This window comes from Labeo rohita, unplaced genomic scaffold (assembly GCF_022985175.1).
Source record: "Labeo rohita strain BAU-BD-2019 unplaced genomic scaffold, IGBB_LRoh.1.0 scaffold_377, whole genome shotgun sequence".
NCBI lineage: Eukaryota > Metazoa > Chordata > Actinopteri > Cypriniformes > Cyprinidae > Labeo > Labeo rohita.
In genome coordinates, this window is record NW_026129295.1 from 40,432 (window position 1) to 57,161 (window position 16,730).

A 16,730-nucleotide genomic window follows, 5' to 3' on the forward strand; every position below is an offset into this window, starting at 1 on the left:
TTATTATAAACAAATGTATTTATTTCATACATACAGAAGTTCTTATTGAGAATTAACATGTTAATTTGGTCATTTGTACAGTATACACAAACCAGAGTTTTGGGTCAGTAAGATTTTTAAAGAAAACTTTGCATCTATGTGATCAAAAATACTGTACTTGTGAAATATTATTACAATTTAAAATGAATGTATTCTATTTTAATATTTTAAAATACATGTGCTGGTCATATAATTAGAATATCTTCAAAAAGTTGATTTATTTCACTAATTCCATTCAAGAAGTGAAACTTGTATAATGTACACATTCATTCCACACAGACTGATATATTTCAAGTGTTTATTTTTTTTAATTTTGATGATTATAACTGACAACTAATGAAAACCCCAAATTCAGTATCTCAGAAAATTAGAATATTACTTAAGACCAATACAAAGAAAGGATTTTTAGAAATCTTGGCCAACTGAAAAGTATGAGCATGTACAGCACTCAATACTTAGTTGGGGCTCCTTTTGCGTGAATTACTGCAGCAATGCGGCGTAGCATGGAGTCGATCAGTCTGTGGCACTGCTCAGGTGTTATGAGAGCCCAGGTTGCTCTGATAGTGGCTTTCAGCTCTTCTGCATTGTTGGGTCTGGCATATCGCATCTTCCTCTTCACAATACCCCATAGATTTTCTATGGGGTTAAGGTCAGGTGAGTTTGCTGGCCAATTAAGAACAGGGATACCATGGTCCTTAAACCAGGTAATGGTAGCTTTGGCACTGTGTGCAGGTGCCAAGTCCTGTTGGAAAATGAAATCTGCATCTCCATAAAGTTGGTCAGCAGCCACGTTGACCTCGGACCTCAGAAAACACAGTGGACCAACACCAGCAGATGACATGGCACCCCAAACCATCACTGACTGTGGAAACTTTACACTGGACCTCAAGCAACGTGGATTCTGTGCTTTTCCTCTCTTCCTCCAGACTCCGGGACCCTGATTTCCAAAGGAAATGCAAAATGGGACTACTTGCACTGAGCCGTGTGACGCACTTTCATTTTGAAATCGTAGGGCTCAGTTATTTCCGGTTATGTACATTTTACTTACTTAACGGAACATGAAGTTTTAAACCAACATTTAAACCGATCTGAGAAAGCGGTGGCTAGTAATCATGCGTAATTGTTCACCACAGGGTGTCAGTGCTCTATAGTGGCCTAATCGCGAAGCTGCAGTTTGTGAGATCTGATAAATAAGATCATAATGAACCTTTATTTATCTGTGTTAAATATATTAGTCACTATTCTGTGTCATATTCTGTCATCATTTCACTGTATGTAGTCTAATGCCAAAATATGAATATTCAATAGTCGCACTGTCAGCGTGTTACTGTTAAAATTTATTTAAATGTTTAACATCGTTAAATAAGGCAGTTACCTCACATTCATTCAGCCAATTTAAACTATGGAATAAGCAGTTTGGGTTTGGAATAAGAGCATCAACACGCACAAACAAATTAGCCATGGTTTTACTACAAATAAAACCAAAAACAGCAATTGAAGTTAAACCATATAACCACAAATTAACACAGGTATACTACACTGTCCATAGTTTAACGATGGTAGGCTATTTGTAGTAAAAGTGTTGTTATACAAATGGTAAAAATGGGAAAAACATGGCACTTTTACTATAGTAAAACCATGGTTAATTTTCGTAAGGGTGTTCAGTCAAACTCGTTTAAAACTGTACATTCATCAGGTATTGAAATATGAACAGTTAAAGAAAAATATTGTTATATTAAAATATATTTATTTATTATTCAGAATGCACATACGGAAGGTAAATATATTTATAGTAACAGGTTGAATATGATTCATGTTGATGCAGAGAATATGATTAATTGTTTTTTAAAGAAATGACAGCCCTAAAATGTAATAATAATCTGCGTTCTCATGAGAAACTGTCTGTATGTAGGTGCTCTGAACGCTAACCGGAAACTCCCGAGCCGTAACAAGTAGAACGCGGAAGTGGTTGTGCAAGTAGTCCATTTACTTTCATCAGAGAAAATAAGTTTTGGACCACTCAGCAGCAGTCCAGTCCTTTTTGTCTTTAGCCCAGGCGAGACGCTTCTGACAGTGTCTGTTGTTCAAGAGTGGCTTGACACAAGGAATGCGACAGCTGAAACCCATGTCTTGCATACGTCTGTGCGTAGTGGTTCTTGAAGCACTGACTCCAGCTGCAGTCCACTCTTTGTGAATCTCCCCCCACATTTTTGAATGGGTTTTGTTTCACAATTCTCTCCAGGGTGCGGTTATCCCTATTTTTTCTACCACATCTTTTCCTTCCCTTCGCCTCTCTATTAATGTGCTTGGACACAGAGCTCTGTGAACAGCCAGCCTCTTTTGCAATGACCTTTTGTGTCTTGCCTTCCTTGTGCAAGGTGTCAATGGTCGTCTTTTGGACAACTGTCAAATCAGCAGTCTTCCCCATGATTGTGTAGCCTACAGAACTAGACTGAGAGACCATTTAACCCTTTCACGCGTACGATCACACCAGTGTGATCATTCTTGGCTGGTCCCTGGAGCGTACGATCACACCGGTGTGATTCGAACGTTCGGCGCGTCACGTGATCAACCGCTGAATTCAAATCTGCTTTGGCGCTTTGGCTGGCGCTGAGCCAGATCGGACGCGCTGAGCGCTTGTTATATTATCGCAACTATTCAGTGTTTTCAACAATAAAATGCTTATTTTAGGTTCCAGACATTTACATACACATACGTCCTAGTAAAACGATGCATTTATATTTAGCAAAATACATGCCGATGTCTATGGAAGCGGCAATAATGATTCTTACCAATGTTATCTAACGACATGTTTTATTGATATCATATACACATTGTGTAGGTAACTATAAAGTTTACTCTGCTCTTCTCCCAGCTAACCAGAGACTTACTTTAATGTTTTTCGGGAGGAGAGGATGAATTTGCGTTTTGTAAATCCCACAGCTCAGATTCAGCGCGAACTAACATGGCGGCACCCATGACTTGACATAGATCAACTAACACGCTCATTATAAAAGTGTTTAAACCTCCAAATACATTTGCTTGCACATATTTCAGAATCGGAATATCAGATATTTCATAATACAGTGAGCACGTTTGTGAATATTAATAATAAAAAGGGAAAAAACTATATAAAAGTGATACATGTGTCATACAGCGCTATTGTGGCTGCGTTGTGTCACGGGACAAACACGACGCGTCGCCATGGAAACAATAAGGCTATATGTTCTAAATAACGGTCGCCTAAAAAAAAACTCACTCTGGGGGCGCAGCTAGAATATTTTAAACTCACGCGTGAAAGGGTTAAAGGCCTTTGCAGGTGTTTTGAGTTAATTAGCTGATTAGAGTGTTGCACCAGGTGTCTTCAATACTGAACCTTTTCACAATATTCTAATTTTCTGAGATACTGAATTTGGGGTTTTCATTAGTTGTCAGTTATAATCATCAAAATTAAAAGAAATAAACACTTGAAATATATCAGTCTGTGTGGAATGAATGTATACATTATACAAGTTTCACTTCTAGAATGGAATTAGTGGAATAAATCAACTTTTTGAAGATATTCTAATTATATGACCAGCACCTGTATAATGTTTCTGTGGTGGCAAAGCTGATTCATTATCAGTGTTGGAAACAGTTGTGCCGTTTAATGTTTTTTGGATCCTTTGATAGGTTTTTTTAGGATGCTCTGAATAAAGGGGTCATCGGATGCACATTTTCCAAAAGTTTATATGATTCTTTAGGGTATTAATAAAAAGTCTATAACCTTACAACAACAAAATTTCTCAATGGTAGTGTAAAACAACACCCTTTTTATCTTGTCAAAACAGCTCTTTTTACAGCAACCTGTTTAGGTGCATGTCCCTTTAAATGGTAATGAGCTCTGCTCACCCCACTCCTCTCTTCCATGGGGTGACAAGCGGCTCTCTCTGAGACTGTAAAGTTTAGCTGCATTTAGCTGTGGAACTTGCTAACTACCACATTATTAGGAAAGCTGATTTGCAAAGATTCATTAAAAAAAAAAAACGTATACTCATTTCTTCTGTAGATGAAGTTGGATCACGAATGATTTGCGTGAACACAGATGCCTTTACATAGATCAGGGGGCACATTCCTTTCAAAAACAAACGTAATCCACTGTGTCTTCAGCAACTCAGATGTCAGGAGTAAATGACGGCTGCTATGTTCATTATTACATCCAACAGGCAGACACAGCTTACTTAGGGCGGGTCTATGCTAAAACGGCCATGTCAGTTAATAGTTGTGGGAGGAGCCTGTGCAGAACATCTCAGGTTACGTATGTAACCCTGGTTCCCTGAGAAGGGAATGAGACACTGCATCCTCTAGAGGACCTCTATGGGGAACGTCTCCTTTGTGACCCGTATCTGAAGCTACATACAAAAACTACACAGTACTGGCTGGCAACAGCCTATGACGTCGCTGCCAGCGCATCATACCAACGCAACCGCATAGTATAAAAGGGCGCCGGTTGAACACAACATCCGCTTCTTTGTCTAAAGCTTGTGTCTGAAGCATGGTGAGGAGACTAGAGGACACAGTGTCTCGTTCCCTTCTCAGGGAACCAGGGTTACATACGTAACCTGAGACGTTCTCTTCCAAGGGAACTTCGAACTACGTCCTCTAGAGGTCGCTATGGGGAACGGTTATACCCACGCTGCCATGCTGAGGGGAGTGCAAGCCAGACAAAAAGGCAAGCACTAACTAAGGGAGCTGCCCCAAAAGATGTCCAGGTGGCTGTCAGTGACTTAATCCCTATGGCCAAAGGCCTGAGCTGCATACCCAAGAACTTACCTGTAAGGATAGGACTAACAGATGCCTGACCGTAGGGCAGAGCTCAGACTTGGAATCGGAAGAGAGATTCCTTTAAGGGATATAGCCTATAATCTAAGAAGTATTCTAGACTTTGGCTTGTCAACAGGGGGTTCACCTACTACTTGTGTGACCTCGCTTGAAGAGCTGGTCGGGTAGGTCATCAGCACCCCGTTCAGAAATATGGAAGCGATACATAAGTCGAGTGTGGCCCAAGGTTCCAGGGCTGAACATCTCAAGAAAGGGTATGAAGCTAAATGCGTGATCCTCACCATACAGGATTTTAGAAAGAACACAAGAAGCTAGTGTGTGTTCTTACCACAACCTCCAGCAAGCCTGGATACTGAAATACCATTCAAGAAGAGGCTCTGGGAAGCAGAGAACACAAATCTCAAAAAGGGAGATTCTGAGCCCTCAGAGAGCAGAATTGTGCTCAAAGCACTACAAAGCTCAGTATTGTGCAGCCTGCACAAAAGCTCAAAAGCTCAATCTTTAATAACCAAGGCGAGCATTTAGCATCTACAGGGTAAATACCTTGCCAACTGAGGGGAGGACCTGTACGTTCTGCTCAGGAACGGTGTGCTAAAATGACCCTATTAGAGAGGGAAGAACTCTAATACAGGAGATACGAGGGCATACACGAGGTCTAGTGACCTGTGCTGCCAAAATTATAAAGCTCCAGAAGTCCTTGGATACCCAAATGGGGTAGCCATTTAAGGAAGATGTTCACTGAAGGGGGTCGGATGGCAGGGAGGGAGCCTGAAGAGATGATGCTATCTCCTAAGGAGAGATAGCTAGCTAGCGTCCCTTCAATAGGAGGCATCCTCTCATAGCCATTTTTGCGCATTCCCTCAACATTAGCATAACTAGTATGCTGGAACCTATGAATACGTGAAGAAAATGGCTTATTCCATGCCTTCACAACCTCCAAATAGAGATCGGGAAGGAATGGAAGGCTCACTTGAGCTTGGGGTTTATGGTCAGAAAGGAAATGCTCATAAAGACGACCCCACGGCGCCACCTTCTTAACCCGCTTCCACGGCAGAGCCAACCTTGCCGTGGCACCTTCCATAACCTCCAAAAGCTCAACATACGTGGGGCAGAAGGTTTGAGAAGATTCAGATTGCATTTCTTCATCTAACAACTCCTGTTCTTTCTGGGTAAAACCCAGCAGAGCACTGGCTGCTGGATCAGATGATGTGAGAGAAATCACATCATCATCCTCCAACAGCTCACTCTCATCCCCGACCGACGACTGAGACAGGAGAAGCCCCTTATCTAACTTATCGGCGAGATCCACCTGCGATGCCCACAAGCTCAGTTTCCTCCGCGCCTCAGCAGTGGTAGGTCCCGAACCACGGGGAGCCAATGGCTGTCCCTCTTTCCTCGAAAAGAGGGACAAACAAGAGCGGAGCTTCTTCATAGGAAGAAGCGCACAATGCACGCAAACTGCCCCCTCGAGGACGTCGCGTGCATGCTCTTTGCCCAAACATATGACGCAAATATCGCGTGTCATCTGGTGCCAAGAATCAAGGACACAGATCCGCACACTTTCTAAATGCCTTGCTAGTGCTAGCCATAGTAGGTAAGAAAAGAAAGCTTACCAGTTAGATGCAGCTTCAAAAAAAACAGTTGCTGAAGACAATGAAGAGGGTGTTGTGTTCAACCGGCACCCTTTTATACTATGCGGTCACGTTGGTATGACAGTGACGTCATAGGCTGTCACCGGCCAGTACTGTGTAGTTTTTGTATGTAGCTTCAGACACAGGTCACGAAGGAGACGTTCCCCATAGCAACCTCTAGAGAACGCAGTTTGAAGTTCCCTCGGAAGGAAACTACATAATTTTGCCAAGATTCTGAGAACAGCCTGATCTGAGAAAGTGATTATTATTATTGGGGATTTAAAAAAAAAAAAAAAAAAAAAAAAGCACAGGGTGGAATTTTTTATCATTATAGGGTGGTTGTGTACACACACTGCCAGCACACATTTATCCTATTCTTTTATATCTCTTTTACCTGCAGGAAATGGATGTGATCCTCTGTGTGTGAAAGCTGCTCCAGCTCAGCGTCTCTTCTCCTCAGATCATTGATCTCCTGCTCCATTTGCTTTAACCGTCCTTCAGCTTGACTCACTACAATATTTTCCTGATCTCTGATCAGCCGTATCATCTCAGAGCGGCTTCTGTTAATGGAGCGGACAAGCTCAGTGAAGATCCTTTCACTGTCCTCCACTGCTGCCTGTGCAGAGCACTGTTATGACACACATCACAATCACACAGTGGGCTTCAATGGGACTGAAAGACAAAAGTCCAAACTGAGATTGAGACAAACTTCTCTTCTTCTCCAGACTCACCTTATTAGACTCCACAGCCTCTCTCAGCTGCTGAAGATCTTTCTTTCTCTGATGGATTCTTTGCTGGATCATTCTCTGTATCTCCTTCAGTTGGTTCTGGAGGACAATCCAATAACAGGAAACATAATAATACATAAAACATGCTACATAAAACTATTTATCATGTGAGCAATTGATTTGAAACCAATATCATCAATAAGTGATAAGTGTTGTAGTAAAGTATCTAGCATGGTGAGATTAGTTTTCTAAAAAGAGATTATAACTAACCTAGGCAGATACAGAGTGACTGAAGCAAGGAAACAAGTATGAAACTCTGTAAAAATCCCACTGATGGGGAAGACAACAGATCCATTAAGAAAAGTCTTACTCTAACAGAAAGTGAACTGCTGCAGGGCTTTTGGAGAATTTGCATGTTAACGTTATTTATTAAATGGGTAGGTTTAAAATAATAGGTCACTAAATACCTATAAATACCTAAATACCTATATGTGTACCAAATAAACGTGGAACACACAGCACTATTATACATTCACTTATCCAGTTATTTATTTAACACACATACTTATTTACACTTCACATTTGCACCTTGCATACATAGTAACTTGTTTATTTTGTATATTGTAAAGTTATTGTTATTTTGCACATTGTCTGTCTTGTATAATTATATATTGTTCTTTTTATTGTCTGTTATTGTATCTGGTCCTGTCACTGTCATTCACTGTCATGCACTGTGGAGCTTCTGTCACTACAACAAATTCCTAGTATGTGTAAACATACATGGCAATAAAGCTCATTCTGATTCTGATTCTGATAAATAAATAAATGAAATCTACCATCCAGTATTCATATTGGTTTTTTTTTTTTTGTTTTTTTTTGTCAGCCTGTATAAAAAATAAACTGTGACCTGTGCTGGCAAAATGAGTCCGCAAATTCTTAAATTCTCAAATTCTCAAAAAAGAGAAAAGGGCCTCCAAAATGCTATGAATCTAATGAAAAATCACAAATGAGCTACAGCCATTTGAAGATGACAAACAAAGTCAGTTCTGAGAAAAATAAAGTTAAAGTTTCCTGAAGGTTCCAAAGCAAAATCGCCTAGCATTGTTTCCTCCACTTACTTTCTTAATATTAACTATTATATTAATATTTAGAATAAAGCAATTTTTTATTTTATCTTTTTTATTAAAAATAAGATTTGCAAAAAACAGCAACAAATATAAGAAAGAAACAAATAGTGCACTACTTTTTTCGTTTGACATCTAAGCAAAAACATTCAAATAAGAAAAACAAATAATCAAATGTAAAAATCACTTCAGTGTGTTCATTACTAATAATTTGATTATTAAAACTACAAAAGGAGAAAGAGTTCAATCAAGAGCAGCAATCTTTTGTTTTATTGTTAGATTAACAGTAATGAGACAGACAGCCTAAATATTAAGGCCTACTGTACTGTACTGCCTACTGAACTTCCCCAAACATTCACTTAAGACATAACAGATTATGTTTGCATAAATAGCCTACTTAAATACTATAATTCTGTGTATACAGTATGTATATGTATTGGGATCACACTGGTGAAAGTGCCTTTATGTGCGTGATTGATATGTCACGAGAAGCAGGCAGAGAACGTAGAAAAAAAGATCATTCTAGATGTTTAATTACTATTTGGAGCATTGGGATTGCTAGACGAGGGTTTAAAGAATTAATTTTTGTGAAAACCTCAAATTCTACCAAAATCAACCTTTATCACGTTTTTTGTCTGTAGCTCAAAATTAGCCTGTGCGCATTCCAACTCATTTTGCCAGCAGGGGTCACAATTGATATTCTGTATAATGTCAAATTATGTATTATGTCTCTTATGTAACAAACTTATTGATGTTGGTAACATCCAACCTCACTGGCTCATGCAAGTCACATGACTAAATAAGTCTAATAAAATATTTGATTTAATAGTGAGCTCCGCTGAAAAATCCAGCATAAACCAGCATGAATTCCATGCTAGTCCTCACTGGTCAGTTTTGGTATAGTGCTTATGTAGTGCTTGTATAGCTAGTGGAACAGCATAGTCATAATTAACACTGACACCTGTCAAACAATAAGAAGACACAGTGCGTGCAGCTACTCCGACAAGAGTCATGTCGTCCGAGTGGGAGAGTGAGAGTCTCTTTCCACATCCAAAAAAGTAAGTGGTTTTCTGTGTTCATATATTTAAATCAGGGGCGGCGTTTCCTTATGGCAGTCGCCATACCCTAGCACAGTCAGGTGTTTCGTTATTATTTTAAAATCACTGCTATTGGTCTTTATGTCTGTTTGAGGGTTTCACAAATGTTTAACCAATGAAAAGCATTCAAAAGAGCTTGTGACTAAACCTTGTAACTATATTGGATCCACAAACTGCACACAAAACCTCATAACTTCACCCCACTTCCATTCAGAATGAAATGCTGTGCAGCGCACACAGCCTGGAGCACAGCTCTCTGCTTGTTTGCAATGTAAGGGTAAATAAATAACTGATGTTTGAATAAGTACAGTGTTTTGTTTACTCAAACACGCTTGAAGAGCAGAGAAGAGTTTTAGGTTTTGCCATATAGGCAACGTTTGAAATATCCTATGAATATAGTGCATCATCGTTTATATCATGAGATTTTGGCCAAGTGCATTAAACGACAAGAAAAATAAGTGTCCTTATAGCTACAATAAAAGTTATAACCTGTACATTGAAAGCACATAATGCAGTGCACTTGCTGCCTCAGATATAGTCCCTCTTATAAAAGATAAAACACACGATTTACCCCACTGCAATATCCTATGGTTTTGTGAAACACCGCCACTGATTTAAATAAAGGGTGATTCTTTTAATTAAGTATCACGTTTTTCTTTACTCATCTTATTGTAATGAATAGTCCACTGAAAGCATGTTGTTGACGAACCCAAGTGCAGTTTTTTTTTACAGTGAAGACAGAACATAATCCAAAATCCAAACGTAATCCAAACAATGAACAAAGAATTGACTTGACAATGGTTTGATTGGCACAGACTTGGCATAAACAGACTTGGCATGAAACAGACAGGAACAGGAACTCCCCAACCGCAGTCTTCCGTTCAGCCCTGACAAAACAAAACATTGCAAAACGTTTCTCAAACTGAAACGGTGGTGCGTTGTACACCCTGTTCTGATGATGCAAGATTTGCAACTATGGCAGCTGAGAAGGCCATTGTTTGTGTTCTTTTTGAAGAATTTTCAGTTCGAGTGAAGGGATTTGTGGAGACTGTGGTTCCTAATTATTGTGATCCAACATTTGCCTCGCATTTCAGGAGGAAAAGACAAACATTTCAGGTGATAGATAATCCACTCCTTACCTACACTGTAACAAATTGCTGTAAAAATCTTTTTGTCTGGCCTGTTCGCAGCATATATTCACTCTGGAGTAAACTTACCAGGAGGAGACAGACGGTGATTTAGAGTTCATTCAAAGGTAATGGTTGCATTCTAAGAATTTGAATACCTGCATTTTACATGTAGATATGTTAGAAGATGTTTCTCAACTCCAGAATGGGATGATTTTTAAAGGGAGAATGATTCAGATGTCTCAAAAGCTTAAACTAATGTGAATTACATATTGTCTGTTTCCTGACTGTTTTGTAGGTATTTACAAGGAACAAAGACGTTGAAAGGAAATGTTCCATCTAAAACCACAGGGCAAATGGCACAGAAGAAACCAGCTGAAGTGAACCCAAGATGCTACTCTTCTTTGCAAAGTGAAGGATTTTCAGCAGAATTTCTGAAATGTAAGATGTTCATACACACCATCATCCCCTTTTTCCTTTTATTATATTATTTTATTATCTACACTGCCATTCAAAAGTTTGGGATTAGTAAGATTTTTTATGTTTCTTATGAAATAAGTTTCTTCTGCTCATCAAGGCTGCATTTAATTTATCAAAAATACAGAAAAAATAATGTTGTGGAATATTATTACAATTTAAAATAATGATTTCTATTTTAATATACTTTAAAATGTAACGTTAATTTATTTCAGAATTTTCAGAATTTTAATTACTCTAGTCTTCTCATTTCTCCAGTGTAACATGATCCTTTAGAAATCATTGTAATATGCTGATTTATTATCAATTTTAGAAACTGCTTAACACAATTGTACTGCTTAATTTTTTTTTTTCAGAACCTGTGATACTTTTTTCAGGATTCTTTCATGGATTTAAAAAAAAAAAAAAAAATTTTTTTTTTTTTTTTTTTTTTTTACTTTTATCCAACAAGTATGTGTTACATTGAAAGTGATAGTAAAGACTTACATTGTTAGATAAGAATTCTGTTTTAAATAACTGATGTTCTTTTAAACCTTTTCATCAAAGAATCCTGAAAAGTATCACAGACTCCAAAACATACACTGACAGCATTGACAATGACATTGACAACATTGACAATTGAAAATAAATGAGAATGATCTCTGACAGATCATGTAACACTGGCGTATGATGCTGAAAATTCAGTTTTGCATCACAGAAATAAATAATTTTTTAAAGTATAGTAAAAAGGAAAACTTATTTTAAATTGTAATAATATTTCACAATATTACATTTTTTCTTGTATTTTGGTTTAGATAAATGCAGGCTTGATGAACATATATATATATATATATATATATATATATATATATATATATATATATATATATATATTTTTTTTTTTTTAAAGAACATTAAAAATCATACTGATCTCCCAAACATTTTAATGGCAGTTTATCTGTATCTAATTGTAACAATCATCACAAATCTGTCTTTGACTGTATCTGTCATCCCTCTGTCTGTATCTGACCGTATCATTGTTTTATAAAAAATATCTAATGTATTTTCCTCTTTGTTCTTCTTCAATTTTTTTTTTTTTTAGCCACTCTTTGCATCCTGGGATGGGACAGCGTCTGGAGCCAAACTGTTCTTCTTTTTTGATCAGAGGTTTTGTTGAAATCACTTGGGACCTTGTTGTTTTGCCATGCTGTGAAAATTCATCACTGTCATTGTGGTATTTGGAACAATTTAATTTTGACCATGTTGGTTAACTTGATGTTAGTAAAACTTTGGCTCAATGTTGGTAAAACTTAAAGTTAAGGGTAATATATGTTTCAAGTAAATATTTATTTTGGAATTCAAAATAATACTTAATGCACTGCTCTATGACATTTCTTTCATGCAAATTTGAGAGTCATATGTTAAATAAAATTTGATCTGTTTTTCAAGATTAAGATGTGTCAAATTATTATTTTTATAAATATTAGGTGCACTAAGTTTCACACTATACAACACTTTATGCAGTTAAATATTGTTTAAAGCTTATGCAGTTAATGAATTGTTTAAATTGCCAGTCATTAATATTCAGCAATCTGGAAAATATATACTGCATATATAGAATACACAAAAATAAAGTAGTTTACTGTAAAAAAGCCACAGCAATGTAAAAAATGCAGTTATTTGCTGTAATCAGGAAATACAGAATAATGCTGTAAATTTAAATTACAGCAGCGCTGCTGTAAAAATTACAGTAACTGGCTGGCAACCCTGCTGCCAGTAAAATGCTGTAAAATTTACAGGAAATTTTTTACAGTGTACGAGACTGTGTTATGATCTATATGACCTTATTATTTTTATTGTGAGTAACCTTATTAAGCTTATCATTATTGCTGATCACTGTTTTGTGCTATGATATTGTAATATTTACCATTCCATAATCAGAGGAGTATAGAAACGTTTATGACAGTGTCACTCCACAATACAATAGCAAAATATATAAATATGTACAGTATTTTCATGTTACATTAATCAGTGTCTCTTTAATACTGAGTGGTTTATATACATGTTGCTAAACATGAAACAAAACCCAAACCCCAAGTCACACTTATTTTTGTATCTGTATTTGCAATCAAGTCATGACCAATACGGCCTGTGTGTAGCACTTGATTTTTTTTGATTTGTGTTTCTGAGTATCCCTACAGTATGTTCATTGGGTAAAAAAGAAAAGCGAAATAAACAAAGTAAAAATGAATTTGTCTAAGTCCAACTCTCTAAGCATTAGGCCACAACTGCCCCCTAAACAGTCTGTCCAACAGGCAGTACAGGTGGTCGCTCAGGGCCCTGCTTTAAGAGGAGGGCCCCGTAGCCATGAGGTCGTTAGTTGAAGTTCTAGGTGTGTTCAACTTGAAGCGCCTCTACACAGACAGAACATTAATCATTATTTTAAAGTATCCTGTAAGTGATAAATGTAATGTTGATTGGTATTGTATTATAAATATACATATAAAAATACCCAACATGGCTTGAAGAACAGATTACAGTCATTTAAGGTTACCTTTCATATAGAACACGTCTATACCTTGTTCTTTTATTAAACAAGCTAAATAGTCTTATGTTATTTATCTTATTTACACTAGGGCATGTCATTTCTGCAGGGGCGTCTACTTGGGTGAAAAGTGGGACTAAATTACCAGGGCCCCAAGTCGGGGGAGGGCCCCTGAGGAGTGAAATTTTATTTTCCTTCCTGAAGTCCACCTTCACCGGGCTTTTTGACTAGGTGCATTTGAAGTCGCGTTCATTCTGCTGCTGAAGCGGCAGACGGCAGTGCATAACTGTGCTATGGAAGATGATGTCTAAGAAAGCTAAATCCGGTTCTCAGAAAAGGAAAGAGAGGCAAGAAAGGGATAAAAAAAAGAAATGAGGGAAAGCAACTGCTAACAGACTTCTTTCCCAAGAAAGGTGAGCCCAAAATGTGAGAGCAAATAGTCTACAAATGAACTCCTGCTGTGGTTACAAAACACTTCAATACCACCGCGATTATCAGTGCTAATAACACAACACAAAATTAGAAATTACATGATGCCTTGTTTGCATAGCCTACACCATTTCAATAGTATACTAATTCGAAAACTAAATTAATATTTGTTATTGGACTATAATAGTCTAACTTTGTAGGCTCAATGTCATATAGGTTCATGAGGATAGGCTGTCATATTAGTAGCAAAGCTAACTTGTGAAACGCATGGCACTCAGTTTCACAAACTGTCACAGAGGGTGATGCAGCAACAGACCCCTCATCATCTGATACTGTGGACTTAAGACAAGGTGAGCCTATACTGTAATTTAAAATGAAAGCACATCATTTTAGCTGTTTATACTGTAATGTGTTTAGCAGAGAAGTTGTGTAATAAGGCTTTTTTTGTTATACATATAAGAGTTCTTAGATTAGTAGTAAGGTTAGTTGTAGGTAGTTGTGAACCTCGAGCTTACGGGGGCCCATGGCCACTGCTTGTGCATAGGGCCCAGAATTTGGTGCTACGCCCCTGCATTTCTGTCTCTACATGAATGCGTGTCTATAATTTCTCCGCGCAAATGCAGACGGAATATTTATAAAAACGGAATTTACTCTATAGCGCAGAATGCCACGGAATTCGTCAACATTTGGATAAATAAATTAAAATTGTGTCTGTCACTTAATTCGACTCGCGATATGGACCAATGTCTGTAAATATTAAAACGGAAAAAGACGGTTTAGATATAAATCCTGCATGTTCTCAGTTTGTTTACTACGCAAATACCGAAGCACACGTGAGGCTCGCGGTGATTTTCGGCCTTTTATATAACAACATATGAACATATTTCATTTTCATTGCATTTAAAATAAATAAATATTTAATGCCTTTATTTGATTATCAGAAAAAGAAAAAAGAAAGAAAAAGACTGTAGGGCCAATATTGTTCAAAATGTTGAAATTGAGAGTTTTGGACTTTTTTTTATACAGAGAGTAAAGTACCGAAAAAAGTATCGTTGGGTACCAGCCAGTGTTGGGAGTAACGCATTACAAAAGTAATAATATTACAGTAGTATATTACTTTTTGCTGTAACGCAGTAATATAACGCATTACTAATTAAATTTGGGTAATAATATTACTCGTTACAATCTGAGTAACGCAAGTTACAACAACATATTTTAACTCAAAATTAAGTGGTGAATTTACCAACACCGCAAAACAGCACCAGAGAAAAAAATGCCGCGTGTAAAATAGTTTGTCTTTTTTCTGTTGCTGTAATTCGGTGGTTAGATGACTGCCGAGACGGATTCTACATGTGTGAGCTGTACACACTCCCGTTTTATTCATTTCATCAGAGAAAAGAATAAGAATGCATAATCAGGTGTAATCTATGTGCGACACCAAACTCTCAACAAGGAGAAATAGCACTAATAACTCCTGGAAACACATGGACAGGTGCCACTAACAAGCTAACGGAGAGAGAGAGCGAGAGAGAGAGAGAGCTGCGGGGTCGGAGAACAGAAAAAATGCGGCGGACGAGCGTAGACAAGCAACAAAAAAATAAGTTAAACTAAAAATAACAAAATCTGTTTTTATCAAATCATAGTCTATATATCAAATGAATGAATAAGCGAAATATATTTAACTTAAATAGCCTAATTAACAGATTAACAAAATGAAAGGAAAAGACTGAGTGATGCTGCTGAGGTTGGTTTGTGTTGCGTGGCTCTCTACGAAAGTTCACGGAAAGAAAAATGAGATGACAGAAATGAAAGTAAACACACTGCAGTTTTGAATGATCTGTATGACCAAAAATGAATTTTTTATTGTTTGTTTCTGCTGTTGGATCGCGCCGGCTCCTCACGCACACACATACAGCATTGCAAACGTTGCAGCCTGTTCATTATCAGAATAAAATTCAGTCAAATTAAAATAGTGCGCACTGCGTACAAGCCGTGCCATTTAGCCTGAGGTCGGGCCAAACACATTTGCTCATGTGAAGATGTTTTTACGCGTGTTAAGTACAAAGCTTGGTTTACTAGTAAATAATAGTTTAGCTTTCAAATACATCGCAAATATGGACACATTTATTTGGATTCATGCCGAATGAGACAGGTAGGCTGCATGTGTTTGTGTAGGCTTGTTTAGCAACTTATATATTTCTTTCTTGTTTTGTTCCAAAAACCGTTCAAACTAGTTTATAGGCTAAGTATTGTGCTTTGTACATTATAACATTTCGCTTTATTTACCGGCGTTATTTATAAATGTAATAATTTTGTGCTTATCTGTGTTTAACCTAAATTACAAGTAACGTTAATGTAGACTTACATACTGGTAGCCTATATAAATATGATTTTATAATTTTATGCTATATTGACCTACCTCATTACCCTCCACTGGATGTATAATGAGCAGCAATAAACTACATTTTGGTATTTTTTTATAAAGCCTAGTCATACTTCTGTGGATATTTTGGTGAAAGTAACTCAAAAGTAACTTAAAGTAGTGTAATGCATTACAATTCAGAGACAGTAATATTGTAATGTAACTAATTACTTTTAAAAGACAGTAATTAGTAATATATAATGCATTACATTTTGAAAGTAACTTGCAACACTGGTACCAGCACCCCTGCCTATTTTGGAATTCACTGCATATTGCCTCAGAAGAATCTCTCATAAAGTCATGAAGTCTCG

At 37.3% G+C, this 16,730-nt stretch overlaps 1 long non-coding RNA gene and 1 pseudogene across 1 annotated transcript; one reads left to right on the forward strand and one right to left on the reverse strand.

The window, feature by feature from the left end:
- The window catches only part of LOC127160531 (tripartite motif-containing protein 16-like), a 33,860-nt pseudogene that overhangs the window by 14,062 nt on the left and 3,068 nt on the right, over positions 1-16,730 (reverse strand).
- Positions 10,348-12,477, forward strand: LOC127160532 (uncharacterized). The gene is made up of 3 exons (XR_007826768.1): positions 10,348-10,695; positions 10,866-11,008; positions 12,126-12,477. It is a non-coding gene; the product is annotated as an uncharacterized LOC127160532 (long non-coding RNA).